The sequence below is a fragment of the Amblyraja radiata genome, chromosome 26, assembly GCF_010909765.2.
Source record: "Amblyraja radiata isolate CabotCenter1 chromosome 26, sAmbRad1.1.pri, whole genome shotgun sequence".
Taxonomy (NCBI): domain Eukaryota; kingdom Metazoa; phylum Chordata; class Chondrichthyes; order Rajiformes; family Rajidae; genus Amblyraja; species Amblyraja radiata.
In genome coordinates this window covers 32,736,382-32,754,618 of record NC_045981.1, presented here as the reverse complement: position 1 = coordinate 32,754,618, position 18,237 = coordinate 32,736,382, and the positions used below count along the sequence as shown (strand labels likewise).

Here is an 18,237-nt window from a genome sequence, read left to right as displayed (position 1 = left end):
CTTACTTGCTGCAGCTTAACAGATGTGTAAATGCAATAACATGCAGATAATATAATAATCAAAAATACAATAGACTTTAATACTAGGTAACCATAATAGTGCAAAAATCAAAGTATGTAGTGCAACTAAAAACACAGTCCAAAGAACATATTTTCTGAGGAGACCATCGAATTACCTATAATCAGACCTTAGTGGACTTTATCTTGCATTAAATATTATTCCCTTTATCCTGTATCTGTACACTGTGGATGGCTCATTTGCAATCATGGATAGTCTTTTTGCTGACAGGATAGCACTCACCAAAAAGCTTTTCATTGGACCTCAGTACACATCACAATAACAAATGAAACTAGATTATACTAAACTATTGTGTAGTGTTGAAGAACCTGATGGTTGCTGTGAAGAAGCTGTTCCTGAAGTTTATGAAATCTTTACAATCTGAAGCCACTGCCCAAATAGAGAAATGTCTTTGTAACTTTCTAAAAGGATGTGTTTGCTGATAATTAATAAAATGGAAATACAGCAGGAGTAACATTTTTTGCTCTCAGTCTCAGCTGATCCTTTCTTCGAAGTAGCTGTGAAGAATATACTGTGACACATTCAGTCATTGCCTTCAATTTAGTTCTCACGTTGGAGACATGAAACTGAGGATTGGAGACCATTTGGGAAACTTCAGACCACACACTCTGCTGCCAGGAATAGCACTGGATGCCATTTGGTGACTTGTAATTCTGTGCACAACTAACGAAAAAAAGGAACACAAAGTGCTGGAGTAACTCGCCGGGTCAGGCAGCATCTCTGGAGAACAAGGATAGGTGATGTTTCAGGACCGAAGAATGGTCCCGACGAGAGGAACGTTATCCAGTGATGCTGCCTGACCCACTGGATTACTCCAGCACGATGTATCTTTTTTGGTAAACAGCATCTGTAGTTCTTTGTATCTCTAACTTATGATGAATGTTTGTAATCAAACAGTAGGCATTGCGAATGCTACTCCAGTGCCACTTTATAGAACAACACAGTTAACATCTTTGTTTAACCCAGTGCCTTTTTTATGACTGTTCCTCTAAAAAAATAAAAACTAGATGGATGAAGAGCAGCCAATACTATTGCATAAACTGTTATATGAGTACCGGCACCTTTTTTGATTGATCGAATGAAAGATGCAACATGGAAACAATCCCTTTGGCACACCGAGTCCACGCCGACCATTGATCACTCATTCATACTAGTTCTATATTATCCAATTTTACAGAGGCTAATTAGCCTACAAACCCGCACGTCTTTGGGAAGTGGGAGGAAACTGGAGCATCCAGAGGAAACCCACACAATACCCAAGGCCAGTTGTATAAGGCTCTGGTGAGACCACATCTGGAGTATTGTGTACAGTTTGGGTCTCCTAATTTGAGGAAGGACATCCTTGTGATTGAGGCAGTGCAGCGTAGGTTCACGAGATTGATCCCTGGGATGGCGGGACTGTCATATGAGGAAAGATTGAAAAGACTAGGCTTGTATTCACTGGAGTTTAGAAGGATGAGGGGGGATCTTATAGAAACATATAAAATTATAAAAGGACTGGACAAGCTAGATGCAGGAAAAATGTTCCCAATGTTGGGCGAGTCCAGAACCAGGGGCCACAGTCTTAGAATAAAGGGGCGGTCATTTAAGACTGAGGTGAGAAAAAACTTTTTCACCCAGAGAGTTGTGAATTTATGGAATTCCCTGTCACAGAGGGCAGTGGAGGCCAAATCACTGGATGGATTTAAGAGAGAGTTAGATAGAGTTCTAGGGGCTAGTGGAGTCAAGGGATATGGGGAGAAGGCAGGCACGGGTTACTGATAGGGGACGATCAGCCATGATCACAATGAATGGCGGTGCTGGCTCGAAGGGCCGAATGGCCTCCTCCTGCACCTATTTTCTATGTTTCTATCTGTCATGATCGAACCCAGGTATCTGGTGCTATGCGGCAGCAGCTCTATCACCTAAGTGCTTCCAATACATGTATTTATTTCAGATATCTTGCAAACACAGTTTCATTTATTTCCACATGCTGTGTTCTTAATTGCAGCGAATAACATCCTCTTAAAGTTTCAACTAATAAAATTATTTTATCTCTAAGCAAACGAGGACCATCATTTTAGCAATCTATCTTCTATTTGCGTGATTTGTTTTTAACTGCTAGATTGGTTGCTATGTGATTCGGTTTCTTAAATCTGGACTTTGCTATTCTATATATAAGAGAATGTTTACAACCAGCTTTTGCTTCATAAAAGTCTCTACCGGAATATGGAAACGTGTCAAGATGGAAAGATAAGAAAAATGAAAAGTAAATAGCCGAAACAGTAACGAATGGTTCCTGGTAGATGCACCTATTGTCCCTATCACCTGCACAGCTTGGATTTCTCCTGTTGGTGCTACACCTGTAGGTGACTTTAGACTGGACTTTAGTGATGCAGTGTAGAAACAGGCCCTTCGGCCCCCCGAGTCTGCGCCAACCAGTGATCCCCGCACACTCGGTCTATCCTACACATTAGGGACAATTTTACAGAAGCCAATTTACCTACAAACCTGTAGGTCTTTGGAATGTGGGAGGAAACCAGAGCACCCAGAGAAAAACCCACATGGTCACAGGGAAAACGTACAAACTCTGTACAGACAGCACCCGTAGTCAGAATCAAACCCAGGTCGCTGGCACTGTAAGGTAGCAACTCTTCTGCTGTGACACTGTGCTGCCCTTAGGTGTTAGTTAGTTGGCAACAATACACAGACTAATAAACTATTGTTCAGCTCCAAGCCCCAAACTGGTCATAGTTCTGCAATAGTATCTGCAGCACTATCCATTAATGAGATATTTTCGATGTGGTCCATCAGTGCACACACTTATACATACAGTATTACAAATGACTGGAATCATTAATTGTATATTATGAATCTGTCCCTTATCTAAGCATGTTCATTTATCCACATTTCAAAGACTAAACACTGAAGGCTCATATTCAAAATCACAAGGCTAAAATAATCTGGACATCTAATGCTAACAAAATATAACTGTGGTCACATAGAATTGACCCGAAATATCACTTATCGAAATTCTCCAGAGTTGGTGCTTGGTCCGCTGATTTACACTGTAACTTGCTGTGTTTTATTGATAAAATATCAACCTTTGACTCCATCTACACTTCATGCTACTTCGGAAAAGCCAGCATAATCAAAGACTCGTTCCGCCCAAGCCAATCAAGACCAGACTCGATAAGACAGAATAAAATTCTTTCAGGGAAGTGATACTTTTTTAGGCAACTGCTGTGATTTAAAATGATGTGGCACAAAAAGCAAGATAAGGATGGGAGAACTCGGGAATATCAATATAAAGTGGACTTTCATTATTGCTTTCGATACCAGAAAGCAATTGTTTTCATTGCGAGTCAACAGTTCCTGGAAGGGATTGTCATAAAGGCATTGTAAACTGATTCGGCCATTTCCTGAGTTAAACAAATCATGTTATAGGAACTGGGTGAGAGGAAGCTGTAATTACTCAGTTACCATTCCTTGAAAATAGAAATAATATGCTGGAGTAACTCAGCGGGACAGGCAGCATCTCTGGAGAGAAGGAATTGGTGACGATAAAAGAGACTATTCTTCAGACTGGGAGTTAGGGGAGAGGGAAACTTGAGATATGGAAGGGTACAGTTCTGCAGTTGCTTCCTACACTATTCCTCGAAGTTTGCATAATTGTCTCCAAAAGCTAGGGGGGAATTTCCTAAGACCCCTAAATTCACCTCATGTGTGTCTTCCTTGTGTGCCGCCCTACAATTTTTGGCTTTCTCCAGGAAATATTAGTTTAATTTTAAAGGTACAGCGTGGAAACAGGCCCTTCGGCCCACCATGTCTGCACTGTCTATTGATCACCAGTACATTAGTTCTATTCTACACACTAGGGTCAATTTACAGAAGCCAATTAACCTACAAACCTGCTGGTCTTTGGGATGCGGGAGGAAACTGGAGCACCCGGAGAAAACCCACGATGTCACAGGGAGAACGTACAAACTCCGTCCAGACAGCGCCCGTAGTCAGGATCGAACCCGGGCCTCTGGCGCTGTAAGGCAGCAATTCTACCGGTGTACCACAATGCCACCCCACGTGATAGGTGATAGGTGATAGTGATAGGTGGATACAGGTGAAGGGACTGGGTGGAGTGAGTGGCAAAGGCTAGAGGTGAAAATAAGCCAAAAGCGTGAGAGATAAGGAGAGAAGAGGAGGGGTGAAATGTAAAGTCGGAAGGAGGGATATGAGTGGAAGGGAATGGGGGAGAAGGGACAGAGGAAGTATTTTCTTATCATTTCGCATCTGTTTGTGCAGCACATGCGTAATCTGATTGACTCCCTTGTGAATATTTAAAATTGATATTTAAAATACTAAAATTAGATTTTGTGTTTTGCGGAGTGAGATATTAGCACAAGGCAGTCTCAATATGTACATTGTTCTGTATACTTATAAATAAAGGGATCTCATGATACAGCAAAGAGTGAAAAAGTGCACCTGGTGATAAGGTAAAAAGAGGTCACCTGGATTTATAATAACCATTAAAATTCTTTCAATTTAAAAAAATACTGAACCATTCCATTTACATTGTGCACAATGGATCACGCCAATCCCTCATTTAAATTACTTACTCTTGAAACAGATCGCTTAGCAACTGTGATTTCTATGAGTATATCAAATTTTATTTCTGTACGCTTGCCTGATTGCAGTTCAATCTTTCCAGGCAAACATTTATTTTTCCTTTAACTAGTACTGTTTTTCATCCTCCCAAGCTGACAGGAGTCTGGAGATGTAACCTTAGCCACATACCATGGACAATGGAAGTCACGATTCAGGCAGTTTAGACTTTACTTTAGACTTTAAAGATACAGCATGGAAGCGGGCCCACTGAGTCAGCACCGACCAGCGATCACACCAGCACTATCCTACACATTAGAGACAATTTACAATTTACAATATACAGATGCCAATCAACCCACAAACCTGTAGGTCTTTGGAGTGTGGGAGGAAACCGGAGCACCCGGAAAACATAAGTGTTCACAGGGAGAACGTACAAACGCCATATAGTCAGCACCCATAGTCAGGATCAAGCTCGGGTCTCTGGTGTAGTAAGGCAGCAACTCTACTGCTGCACCACTGTGCTGTCCTAGAGTTTAAGCTGCCTCCCTACAGCCTTGGAAAATAGAAGACGCTGTTTCCATTTGGAACTCCATCTCGGAATATCGTCAAGAATTATCTAAACATAACAAATATGACAACCACACTGGAACAGCCATCAATCCCCAGACCAATAATCTCCCAGTGAGAATTGCTTCCCCTGCTTGTGTAGATGAGCTATCCTGATAGTTTACTGCACTTGACTAAGGTTCATATTTCATATTCATTATAATTACATTTGTGTATGCACTACATCTGCAAACTATAGTTGCTAAGAGTTTGCATATATAATACATTGTGTTCTGGCTTAGTTTCCTGGAATAGGTTGCACAGTTTAATGAGTTATCATCACCTATCCGTGTTCTTCAGAGATGCTGCCTGAGTTCCTCCAGCACTTTGTACCTTTTATTGCCGACCCACCTCATTGCGGACGTTGGAATTTTTCTCTGTAACTTTTATGCCACAAGCTTTACAACTATATCTGCATTCTAGTATTTTTCGTTTTGCTCTAGATGTTGTACTTGTGCATTAGTTGACGATATTCATGTATGGTATGATCTGTAAATTTGTCCTTACTATGTAGGGAATGGATGCAAAAATTGGGATAACATAGAACTCATGTGAACGGGCGGTCGGCATGGAATTGGTGGGCCGAAGGGCCTGTTTCCATGCTATATCTTTCAATCAATTCAATCAATTAATCAACCAGAGTCTGAGTTGAGATGGCGTATAACTTGGAGGCAAATTTGATGATGTTCTTTTGCACCTAATGTTCTGGATGGTGAAGGTCATGAATTTGGAATTTGAAACAAAAAATATCAAGCGAAGACTAAACTCAAATTTTTTTCCCATGTGTGAAGGCATATTTTCATTCATCCTGCAAAATTAAAATGCCAACGTAACCACTTTATTTAAGAAGTCCTGAATACAAATGATGTGATAAAGAAATGAATTAAGATAATTATTAGAGATTTAACAACATGGAGCAGAGATAAATTTGTGATTATAAGTAATTAAATCCCATTATGCATAATTATATTCATCTTTTCAATCCTTGTGAATTAATAACACTCTCTTTAGCTGTTAAGTTCATCCATTGCAATTCTCTGGAAGTTTAGTTTAAAGATATAGCGTGGAAACAGGCCCTTCGGCCTACCAAGTCCAAAATTTAGAGATGCAGTGTGTTGTACAACTTAACAACAAAAAGTTGATTGCCTCTTTTAATTGATTTCAAGTGAAACTTAATTATCACCAAAAAGAACAAAAGGAATTTCAGAAACTATATCTATCTATACTATTACTAAAAGTCACAACTTGACCACTTCCTGTCTACGTTGTAAATACATTTTGGAAAAAACGCTACCCTATATCGCCATGATTTTTTCGCCATCTTACTCACCGTCCTCCTCTCCTCCAACCGCCCCAAGGTTTTTTCGAATCGGTGATATAATACAAATGTTATGAATGTTTAAAAAATCGTGAGATCAGCAGATTGGTCTTCTCGCCTGTCAGTCACCATGATGAAGGTAATGCCCCTTCCGGGGGGGGGGGGGGGGGAGCAGGAGGATAAAGCCCGGAGACTGGACGTGAGTCAGTCACGCCAGAAGACCGTGAGTGAAAGTTGAGTCCTGAACTGTGAGTCTGCACTGTGCATGAAGTGAATGGTTGGTCTGCACTGTGCTGCTTGAACTGAATCGAAGGGTTGGTCCGCACTGTGCTGCTTGAACTGAATCGAAGGGTTGATCTGCACTGTGCTGCTTGAACTGAATGTTGCGCTCATTCCTGAAGTCCCACTCAACCGCGTGAGTGGATTCAAGAGATTTACTGTCATCTATATTGGAGGAGGAGGAGGAGCCATCTTGGTGAACGGCTGCTAGCCAGCAGCCGTCCGTTTTAATTCGTTTTTTTTATAGTTTTTAGTGAGTCCTGTTTTTCGTTTGTAGGGGATATGGACTTTTTAATGTGGGGGGTAGGTCTCAACTTTATTTCTAGGTCCCTACCTGGTCGGTGTGGCAGCTTTTTCTCCGGGCTGCCCGCTGACCCGTCCTCGTGGCCTACCAGCGGGCTTGGAGCGCCGTTTCCTGGCGGGCACCGCCCAGCAGCTTGGCCTCGGTGGCGGCACAGTGTTGGAGCGCTATCGCGGAGCGGAGTGGAGCGGGCGATGCCTTGCCTGGGTCGCCGCGCTGGAGCGACGCGCTGGAGCTCTGGTGAGCTGGACCGGCGAGAGCAACATCCCCGGGCTGCGGGTCTGCGGAGCGGAGAGGGCGGCGCCGGCTTTAACATCGGGAGCCTAGGAGCTCCAACTCGGTGCGTCCTTGTCGGCTCCGGAAGCCGCGGTCTCAAGCTAGGAAGCGGCCGTTCCAGGTGGCCCAGCCGCCGAGAGGACTCTCCCGACGCCGGGGCAAGACCACCCGGTGAGAACGGCCAGGAACATCGGGCCTCCGTAGAGACAATTGCGGTGGCCTCAATAGGCCTGACTTTGGGGTGAACTGGGGATGGGGACTGGACATTGTGCCTTCCTCCACAGTGGTATCCATTGTGGGGGGATGATTTTTTTTGTCTAATGTAATCCTGTAAGTCTGTGTCCAAGATGGCTGCCGTGAAGAGAGAGTGGACGCTGGCACGAATTGGTTGCCGCTGCTCTCTCTTCACACTGTGTTTTTGATTTTCTGTTTTTGGAATGAATTCTGTTTTTAATTTGTGTCTCTGTGATGTCTTTATTACTTATTTTATTCTGATTATATGTTTTACTATGTAAGGTGTCCTTGAGATTTTGTATGAAAGGCGCCCATTAAATATAAAATTTATTATTATTATTATATGTTGTGTGTGATGGATGGTGTGAATGTGAATGGTGTGTGTGTGAGATGGTGGCTGGGTGTGTGAGATGGAGGGTGTGTGAGAATGAGGGTGTGTGTGTGTGAGAGATGGAGTGTGTGTGTGTGTGCGTGTGTGTGTGTGTGTGCATGTGTGTGTGAGATGGAGTGTTTGTGGCTGTGTGTGTGTGTGTGATGGAGGGTGTGTGTGTGATGGAGGGTGTGTATGTGTGTGAGCCCACCAGACGTGAGTGAGTCAACTGCCAGCCCACCAATCGTGAGTCAACTGCCAGCCCACCGCCGTGAGTGAGTCAACTGCCAGCCCACCAGCCGTGAGTGAGTCACCTGCCAGCCCACCAGCCGTGAGTGAGCAGAGTAACTGAGCTGCCAGCCCACCAGCCGTGAGTGAGCAGAGTAACTGAGCTGCCAGCCCACCAGGCCTGAGTGACTGAGCTGCCAGCCCGCCAGGCCCGAGTGACTGAGCTGCCAGCCCAACAGGCCTGAGTGACTGAGCTGCCAGCCCACCAGGCCTGAGTGACTGAGCTGCCAGCCCAAGAATCCATTCAGCCAACAATGTCCATACTAGCCCTCTGGAAACCAGTCCCTTTGGCCAACAACACCCATACTAGTGCTCCAGAAAGCCCCCCACTGGCCACCAATATTGGAATTGGGGGAGAAGAGGAATATTGCGTTGGGGGACCAGCCCTCCCATGTGAACATGGGACCCAACTGGTCCCACTCAGTCTTGTTGGTTATTAAAACAACCATATACTCATACAGCATGGAAACAGGCCCTTCAGCCCAATTGGTCCATGCCGTCTAACATGCCCCATCACAGCTAGTCCATTGTACCAGAAACCAGGTACTTCTCAAAATATACTTAAAAACTGTCCAAAATAAAACTGTTCTTTTATTACATTAAATATTCACTCAAACCTGTAATGTTAAAATTCAGTAAGTGATTCATGTTTAGTCCTATCAACAAGAACAAAGACCCTTTGAAGTGTGGAAGCAGCCAATTATCATAAATGGAAACAATGGCACTTGAATGATGATAAACAGCTTTTGGTCAGAATAAATTAGGGGGGAAAAAACTATTTGTTGAAAATTTCTGATGTCTGAATTAAGTTACAATGAAAATCTCTGCACATCAGCAACCAAAAGAGTAACCAAACAACATTGTAGAAACACGGAACCGCAGCTGCTGGTTTATACCAAAGATAGACACAAAGTGTTGTAGTAACTCAATGGGTCAGGAAGCATCTCTGGAGAAAAAGGATAGGTGACATTTCGGGTCAGAATCCTTTTTCAGACTGGATCAATCAGAAGTCTGAAGAAGGGTCCCGACCCGACCCGACCCGACCGACCCGACCCGACCCGAAACATCACCCATCCTTTTTCTCCAGAGATGCTGAGTTACTCCAGCACTTTGTGTCATTGAACCAGGCAAGATTGATGTCCCCATTGTAACTACAAAGAAAAAAAATACAAGGGCTACAAATTGTATTGCACAAAGAAGGATGCATTCTCAGCATATACCACATGTCTTTTAGCATCTCTGGACCACGAGTTTAAACAGGCATTCGGCACAGAGCATACATAAATCACAGGTCCCTGCTTGAGTCCCCCTTGTGTGGTATTGTAAACTATTGAACACATGGCAACCTAGACTCATAGGATCACTGACATATGGAGCACAATTAGGCCATTCGGATCATCGAGTTTTCGTCACCGTTCAATCATAGCTGATCTATTTTTCCCTCTCAACCTCATTCTCCTGCCTTCTCCCTGTAACCTGTGATGCCCTTACTAATCAAGAACCTGTCAATCTCTTCTTTAAAAATATCCATTGACGGCCTCTACAGCCGTCTGTGGCATTGAATTCCACAGATTCACCCCCCTCTGGCCGAAGACACTCCCCCCCCCCCCCCCCCCCCCCATCTTCATTTTAATGATATGTTCTTTTATTCTGAGGCTGTGCCCTCTGGTCCTAGACTCTCCCACCTATTTCTCTTCTCCCCCTCCCCTTTCACCCACCTTCCTTCCTCTAACTGTACTATTCACAACTCTTTTTAACTCCCACATTCTCTTTTTAGCTCTGATCGTTGCCCACCATTTCCATATCAAAACCCCCTTCATCTGTATCAACCAACTTTTTCTGCCCTCCTGTCTTCCAACTTTCTTCACCCCCACCCTATCTACAATCAGTTTGAAGAAAGGTCCTAACCTGAAACATTACTCTCCATGTTCCCCAAGGGTGCTGCCTGGCTCATTGAGTTACTCCAGGACTTTGTGTCTTCTTTTGTAAAACAGCATCTGCAGTTTCTTGTTTCTATATTCTCAGATGCTGTAGGATATTGGGAACCCTTAGACTTTAGACTTTGGAGGTACAACGTGGAAACATGTCCTTTGGCCCACCGTTCTCACTGACCAACGATCCCCGTACACCAGTAATATCCTACACACGAGGGACAATTTAGAATTGTTTAACCGAAGCCAATTAATCTACAAACCTGTACGTCTTTGGACTATGGGAGGAAAGAAGAACACACAGAGAAAACCCACGTGGTCACAGGGAGAACGTACAAACTCCATACAGGCAGCACCCATAGTCAGGATTAACCCCATGTGTCTGGTGCTGTAAGGCAGCAACTATACCACTGTGCTACCCATAGAGGCAAATGTTTCACACAGAGGGTGGAGGGAATATAGATATAGATATAGATAATAGGTGCAGGAGGAGGCCATTCGGCCCTTCGAGCCAGCACCGCCATTCATTGTTATCATGGCTGAATATGGCACGAGTTGCCAGAGGAAGTCGCTGAGGCAGGTACATAAAATAATGAGAGGCATAGATAAGATTAACAGTCAGAACTGTCAATGCCACTGACCTGAGGGTGTGGGCAAGTTTGTTACACAGCGAGTGGTGGGTGCCTGCCCATCTTCAGTAACCTCTGCCATCCACCAAACATTCAGAAATAGTAATGTTCATCGATGCACAATGCTCAGCTCCCAGTTGCCTGGCGGTGAAGTTCAGTCGGTCCGTCAGATATAAACGTCTGCTATAAAGAGGTGTGTAAAAGGGTTTACTTACATCACCATTCTGTTATCACTGCAGTCTGAATCCTGGAGGTAATCGCTCAACAGTGTTGTGCGATTACCTTCACCAGAAGGACTGCAGTGGCTCAAGAAGGCTCACCCCTCCAAAGGATAAAACACAAAGTGCTTGAGGAACTCAGTAGGTCAGTCAGCATTTGTGGAGGGAATGGACAGATGATGTTTCAGGTCGGAACCCTCCTTTGTGTTCTAGCATCTGCAGGTTCTCCTGCCTCCTTTACAAAGGACAAATGGACATGAACATTATTACTGTTACAGGCACCAATAACCCAAAAATTGAATACATTAAAAACATTGGATATTGAACTTATTAGCAGTTTTGATATTTGTCAAATATTTGCCTGTCTTTGATGTTGTGGTGTTGTTGGGGTTATCTTTTCTTTAAATGCTTGTAGCATATTTATTGTTTAACATTATGAACTTTGCTTTGAGCAGTGCTAATGCAACAGTGCCACCAAGTGGAGAATATTAATATGAAGAAATGATCTCGATTTTTTTTTGCTAACTTTATAAGTACTACATCTAATCATAAACTGTCCAATAAAACTCTAGCAGTTATGCTCATGGATTGTTCATAATGATTTAAAAAGACATCACTTAATTTTATCATAGTAGCATAGATTTAGAATTTAGAATTACAGTGTAGAAACATGTCCTTTGGCCCACTGAGTCTGTGCCAACCAGCGATCCACACACTAGTAGTATCCCACACTCTAAGGACAATTTACAATTTTTACCAAAGCCAAATAACCTGCAAACCTGGATGTCTTTTGAGTGTGGGAGGAAGAGCCGGGGAATCCCCACAGTGAGAATGTACAAACTCCGTACAGACAGCACCTATAGGATCGAACCCGGGTCTCTGGCGCTGCAAGGCAGCAACTCTACCACTCCACCCCACAGTGCCACGCCAATAATTTGTATTTACATGAAGGAGGGATGCAGAATTGCCACAAAGAACTGCAGATGCTGGAATCTTAAGTAAAACACAAAGAGCTGGAGTAACGTAATAGGTTAGGTTGTCTTGGTGGAAGGAATGGACACACAACATTTTGAGTTGAGACCGTTTTTCAGACTGAAATTGGGTCCCAATCTGAAACATCACCTGTCCATGTCTTTCACAGATGCTGCCTGACACCTTGAGTTATTCCAGCACTTTGTGTTTTGCCTTATGCAGAATTGGGGCAACAGGATATGTTGTCTGAAGGTTGGACACAAATGCTTCTAATGACTCCATAAACATCAGTGCTAATGGAATTCAAAGTCTCCTGCAAGCTGCAAAAATAATTTGTAGAAGTATATGTACTGTATTTTTGATATTAATGCGATTTCTTCTCTTAATATCCTACCCCCAATACCAGGTGGTGTAATTTTGCCCACTAATCTCACTAATTTGGAGGGCATGTTGCCGGACTGTAACAATCTAGGTCCAGTAGACAGCTTGGAAAGTGGGCAGACAAAATGATCCCAAAATTGATGTTCAGTATAATTTGTTAACTATAAAAATAAGTAAATAGTATAAAACATATTTTAAAATTAAACGCAAAAATCATCCAAAACCCTTGAATAATTAACTAAGTGACACAAATTATTGAAAATGTAATTTATTCTTACTCTTCATCTTCACGTCCTCATAAGTTGTTGCTTCTCAAAAAGACCTCAAAAATCTTACACAAAGTGTAGCAGTGGTAGAGTTGCTATCTTACAGCGCCAGATACTGGGTTCAGTCCCATAGGTGCTATCTGTATGGAGATGTTTGCTCTCCCTTTGACCACATGGGTGTTTCAGTTTCCTCCCAAATTCCAAAGACGTGCAGCTTTGTAGGTTAATTGGCTTCTGTAAATTGCTCCTAGTATGTAGGATGCGAAACTGGGATAACATAGAACTAGTGTATGGGTGATTGCTGGTCGGTGCGGACTCGGTGGGCCAAAGGCTGCATCATTCAACTAAACTACACTAAGAGCTGGAGGAACTCAATGGGTCAGGCAGTACCTGGGGAGGGAGTGTTCAGGCAACATTTTGGCTCAGGAAGAAGGGTCCTGACCCAAGACGTCATCTGTCCATTCCCTCCGCAGATGCTGCCTGACCCGCTGAGTTCCTCCACTACTTTGTGGTTTGCTCATGGTTGCAGCGTCTGCAGTCTCTTGCATGTACAGAACTGGCCACGGATAATAAACAATATCAGAGATGGGAATGTCCCTGCCACAAAGTGCCTTTGTTCTCAAGGGGCAGCTTTCTTTAAGATCAATGAAAAGTACTCTGGCTTCATTGCTTACAGAAATTCTGGGCTATTATTTTAGGACATGTTCAACTAAGTCAACTAATGAAGTGCCTCTATTGTCTACTTGGTATTTAACCAGCGTTAAAATCTAATTGTGTAGGAAGGAACTGCATATGCTGATTTAAACCAAAGATAGACACAGAAAGCTGGTGTAACTCTGCAGGACAGGCAGCATTTCTGGAGAGAAGGAATGGGTGACGTTTCGGGTCGAGACCCTTCTTCAGGCTAAATCTCATTTATTGCTGGATAAATGTTGTATTTTGGATAATTGATTTTGCTGGACAAGTAATAGCGTTATTATTATTATTGAGCTATTTATATGCCAAGAGCATCTAAATTAGTCCAAGATGAGGCATGAAGTCCTGATATTTTAGGGCACCCAGCCTGATATCAGTTTAAGCAGAGGTAATGGTGGTGGAACAGTGTGATGTTAGGTCAGGCACAATTTTTCAGAATAAGGGAAGCAGATGGCTAAACCATGGCAGGCATTTGAATCTTGTGATTCCGTCTAGTCTAATCAAGTCTAGTTTAGAGATACAGCATAGAAACAGGCCCTTCGGCCCATGCCGACTAGCAAACACTTGTACACTAGTTCTATCCTACACACAATACAATATAATATACAATACAATACAATTTATTTGTCATTTGAACCTCACATGAGGTTCAAACAAAATTTGGTTTCTGCAGTCATACAAGAAAAGAACCAAGACACACACCAACACAACTCACACAAACATCCATCACAGTGAATCTCCTCCTCACTGTGATGGAAAGCAAAGTCTTGTCTCTCCCCTGCTCTCCATTCTTCTCCCGATGTCAAAGTCAAAGCCCCCGGCGGGCGCTAGCAAGTCCCGCGGCTGTTTAAGCCGCGCCGGGCGATGTAAGGCCCCGCCCCAGGTCACCTTCAACCCCGCAATTCGGGCGGGAGAAGTCGCCGTTGCTGGTGCTCCGTAAAGCAGTCTCCCACCGGGGACCCGCGAGCTCCCGGTGTCACCATCTACCGGAGTCGGGTCACAGCCGTGCGCCACCACAGCTCTCCACGATCCGAAGCTGGCCAGCTCCACGATGGTAGGTCCGCAGCTCCGCGACCTGAGCCCCCAGGTCGTTCCGGTTGGAGGACGCTCCACGGTGCTAGGCCCCAACGACAACGGAGACCCTACAGGGAAAAGGTCGGGTCCCCGTGCAGGGAAGAGATTTAAAAGTTTCCCCCACCCACCCCCCGCCCCCCACACCCCACACATACACATTTAAAAGCCCACTACAAACTATAGCCTCAACGGGACAAAAAACAAAAAAAAAGACAGACAGACTGCAGAGGCCGCTGCGACATCGGTCGCGCCACCCACATAGGACAATTTACTGAATCCAATTAACCTATCAACCCGCATGTCTTTCAGGTGTGGGAGGAAACCAGAGCACCCGGAGAAAACCCATGCGGTCACAGGGAGAACGTGTAAATTCCATACAGACAGCACCTGTAGTCAGTATCGAACCCTGGTCGCTGGCGCTGTGAGGCAGCAACTAATTGCTGTGCCACTGATGAGCAGATATATTTCTGGATTGATAGTTAGAGATCAAATGGCTCAATAACTCACATGCAATGTATTTACACAACAGGTATCATCGCAAGTTTCCTGAATAATATGTATTCAGGTGTGTTCTTATGAGCACTGTGACTGGGTAGAGACACTGAATCAAATGACTTCTGTTGTGTCCAGTTTTCAAGATGGCAAATCTTTGGAGAAGGATCAGCAACCAGGATTATGCCTTAATCTTATGGTTCCAAGAATTCAGAGTGTTTGTGGGAGGGCAATGGATAATTAAAAAAATTAAGGTGAGAGGGGAAAGTTTTATGGAGATGTGTTGGGCAAGTTTTTACACAGAGTGTGGTGGGAGCCTGGAACGCACAGCCAGGGGTGGCATTGGAGGCAGGTACGATAGTGATGTTTAAGAGGTTTTTAGATAGGCACATGGATGTGCAGGGAATAGAGGGATATGGATCATCGCAGGCTGATGGGATAATGTTCAGCTAGGTATCATGCTGGGCATAAACATAGTGGGCTGAAGGGCCTATCCATGTGCTGTACTGTTCTATACTCTTATCAAAAGTTTCTTCAGTTTTTTTTAATTCATAGTCAACTAGTTATAAAATCTTGGAGTAAATTACAATGCAAGTATGTAACTGATTAGTCATTACTAAAATTTTAACGTTGCATTCTTTAAATATTGATCTAAGAGTTCGCAAGTGGAGTTTCTTTGAAGAAAAGAATCAGTCTCCACCAGGTAGATGAGATATTGCAGTAGAAAATAAGAATTAAAAGCTAAAAAAATAAAATCAGAAGCTATACAGATTTGTGAAATAATAAATATTTTAGTGAGGCAGAGAGACAGAACGAAAGCTGATTCTTCCCTTATCTAATGCAGCAGAGATTGAAACAGGTGCAACTGTCTGAGTTCACTGAGAGCCTGCACTAAGCTTTGTTAAGAAGCTTTCCCAAAAGCCATTAACCAAGATTTATTTTATTTCCAATATAAATAATGAAGATCAATGATAAATTTTGAATACTTTATATACTTTTGAATTGGAACACAACAAAACTCGCTGGAGAACAAGCTGAATTCACTTGCAGGTGGGGAGATGCAGTTGTTAGACTTTAGACTTGAGAGGTGAAGCGCAGAAACTGGCCCTTCGGCCCATTGAGTCCACACTGACCAGCGATCTTCCCGTACACTAGCACTATCCTATATACTAGGAACACTTTAACATTTTACCGAAGCCTATTAACCTACAAACCTGCATGTCTTGGAGTGTGGGAGCAAACCGGAGCACCCGGAGAAAACCCACACGGTCACAGGAAAAACGTAAAAACTCCGTCCTGTAGGCAGCACCCGTAGTCAGGATCAAACCCCGGGCACTGGCGTTGTAAGGAAGCAACTCTACCACTGCGCCACTGTGCCGCCCAATCCTCTGCAGCCAGTCCTACCTCATATTTTTAATTTAAGAAATACTCATACGTAACATATCAAAATTAAGCTTGAAAACACGTGATGAAGCTGAATTTTAGTTAAAATATAAGAAGATATTAAAATAGGTTTCTGGGCTAGCTTACATCTTATATTTAGTCTCAAATTAGGCTTGCCTCAGGTTGCAGTGTGTGGGATAATAAACACCATAACATTGTCTCCCAAGTGACAAGCAGAGAGGAGAAGCTAGAGAGATCTCTTTGAAGTAAGATGCCATAAACCAAATGGCCAATGTTATGGGGGAGGAGGCGAGAAAGGAAGAGAGAAACAGCTAGTCACATCTTTGAAGTAAGATGCCATAAACCAAATGGCCTATGTTTATGAGGGACCAAATGACAGCGAGGAAGCAGCGAAACAGCTAGGGTGATCTCTGTGAAGATAAAATGGCATTATCCAAATAGCCAATGTTTATGAAGGACGAGAGAGGAACAGGGAAGTGGAAAGATAAAATGTCGTAAACCAAATGGCCAATGTTATCTTGTACTATGTAAACAAAGGCCTTTGATGTGATGCCTTTTCCTGTACCTCTGACCATGACTAATGTCTGTGGAATGTGCTAATGTGACAAAGAAACACTATATAATGCAATGTAATTCTGTTGTTCAGAGAAGGTGAACGGAGGACGGTCAAGTGTCTGTAATGGTCACTTGACTGGAGTCCTCCCTCCTTCCATCGGCCGATGTTAAGTAAAGTTTTGATCTGGTCTACCAAACAGTTTGTGTGGTGTCTGTTTATTAAGAAGCGAACCTGGTTTAGTAGTTAAGTAAGTAGCTTTTTCACACGCACCACCAGACTCAGGAGCAGTTTCTTCCCCTCTATTATCAGGCTTCTGAACAGTCCTTCCATAAGCTAAGGTACTGTCCGATTTACCTCTACCCCATTGAGGACATTGGACTTTGTTTCTGGAACTGATGGGCTACAATGCTAAGAAATATATTCTGCTCTCTACATCTTTCCCTTTGCTCTATCTATTGTACTTGAGTTTGATTTGATTGTATTTATGTAAAGCATATTTGTTCTGTTGTAGAGCAAGTAAAACAAAAGTTTTCACTGCACCTTGGTACACGTGGCAATAATGAACCTAAATCTAAACAAAATGAGAACTGACCATTTTTAAGTTAGTTTTAAATTTTTCCGGAATTTAATTGCAGGTACAAATAAGCCATGATTACAAAAATTAAGCAGAATTAATCTGTCATCAGCAAGGCACTGAATACACACACAGAATAAAATCAGGTCTGACTTTCAGTTTTGCCATTTAAACATTGTATGAAAAATTCTTGGGAAATGGCCAGTCTAAGAAATTTTATTTTGAGTTTCATAATATCAGGTTGTGAAATGTAATAATCTGATACAACACATTTTACTGTGGTCCACTACGTTTATGCCCAGCATGATACCTAGCTGAACATTATCCCATCAGCCCGCGATGATCCATATCCCTCTATTCCCTGCACATCCATGTGCCTATCTAAAAACCTCTTAAACACCACTATCGTACCTGCCTTCAATGCCACCCCTGGTTCCAGGCTCTCACCACACTCTGTGTAAAAACTTGCCCAACACATCTCCATAAAACCTTTCCCTCTCACCTTAATTTTTTTAATTATCCATTGCCCTCCCACAAACACTCTGAATTCTTGGAACCATAAGATTAAGGCATAATCCTGGTTCTGTGGTCTTTCAATTAATTTTAACGAATGAAATATGGTCATACTCAGAAACCACTTTAAGAGAGTTGCCATCTGTTCTATTGCTAGCTAGTGCTAAACAGATTTTGGAGATTAAAAATTACTGGAATTG

General features: G+C 43.1%; 1 long non-coding RNA gene across 1 annotated transcript; it reads right to left on the bottom strand.

Moving 5' to 3' along the window:
* Nucleotides 1–1,897: 1,897 nt before the first annotated feature.
* LOC116987780 lies at nucleotides 1,898–17,439 on the bottom strand. The gene is made up of 3 exons (XR_004415791.1): nucleotides 17,330–17,439; nucleotides 4,378–4,380; nucleotides 1,898–1,930 (listed from the first exon to the last, which is right to left on the bottom strand). It is a non-coding gene; the product is annotated as an uncharacterized LOC116987780 (long non-coding RNA).
* Nucleotides 17,440–18,237: the final 798 nt, after the last annotated feature.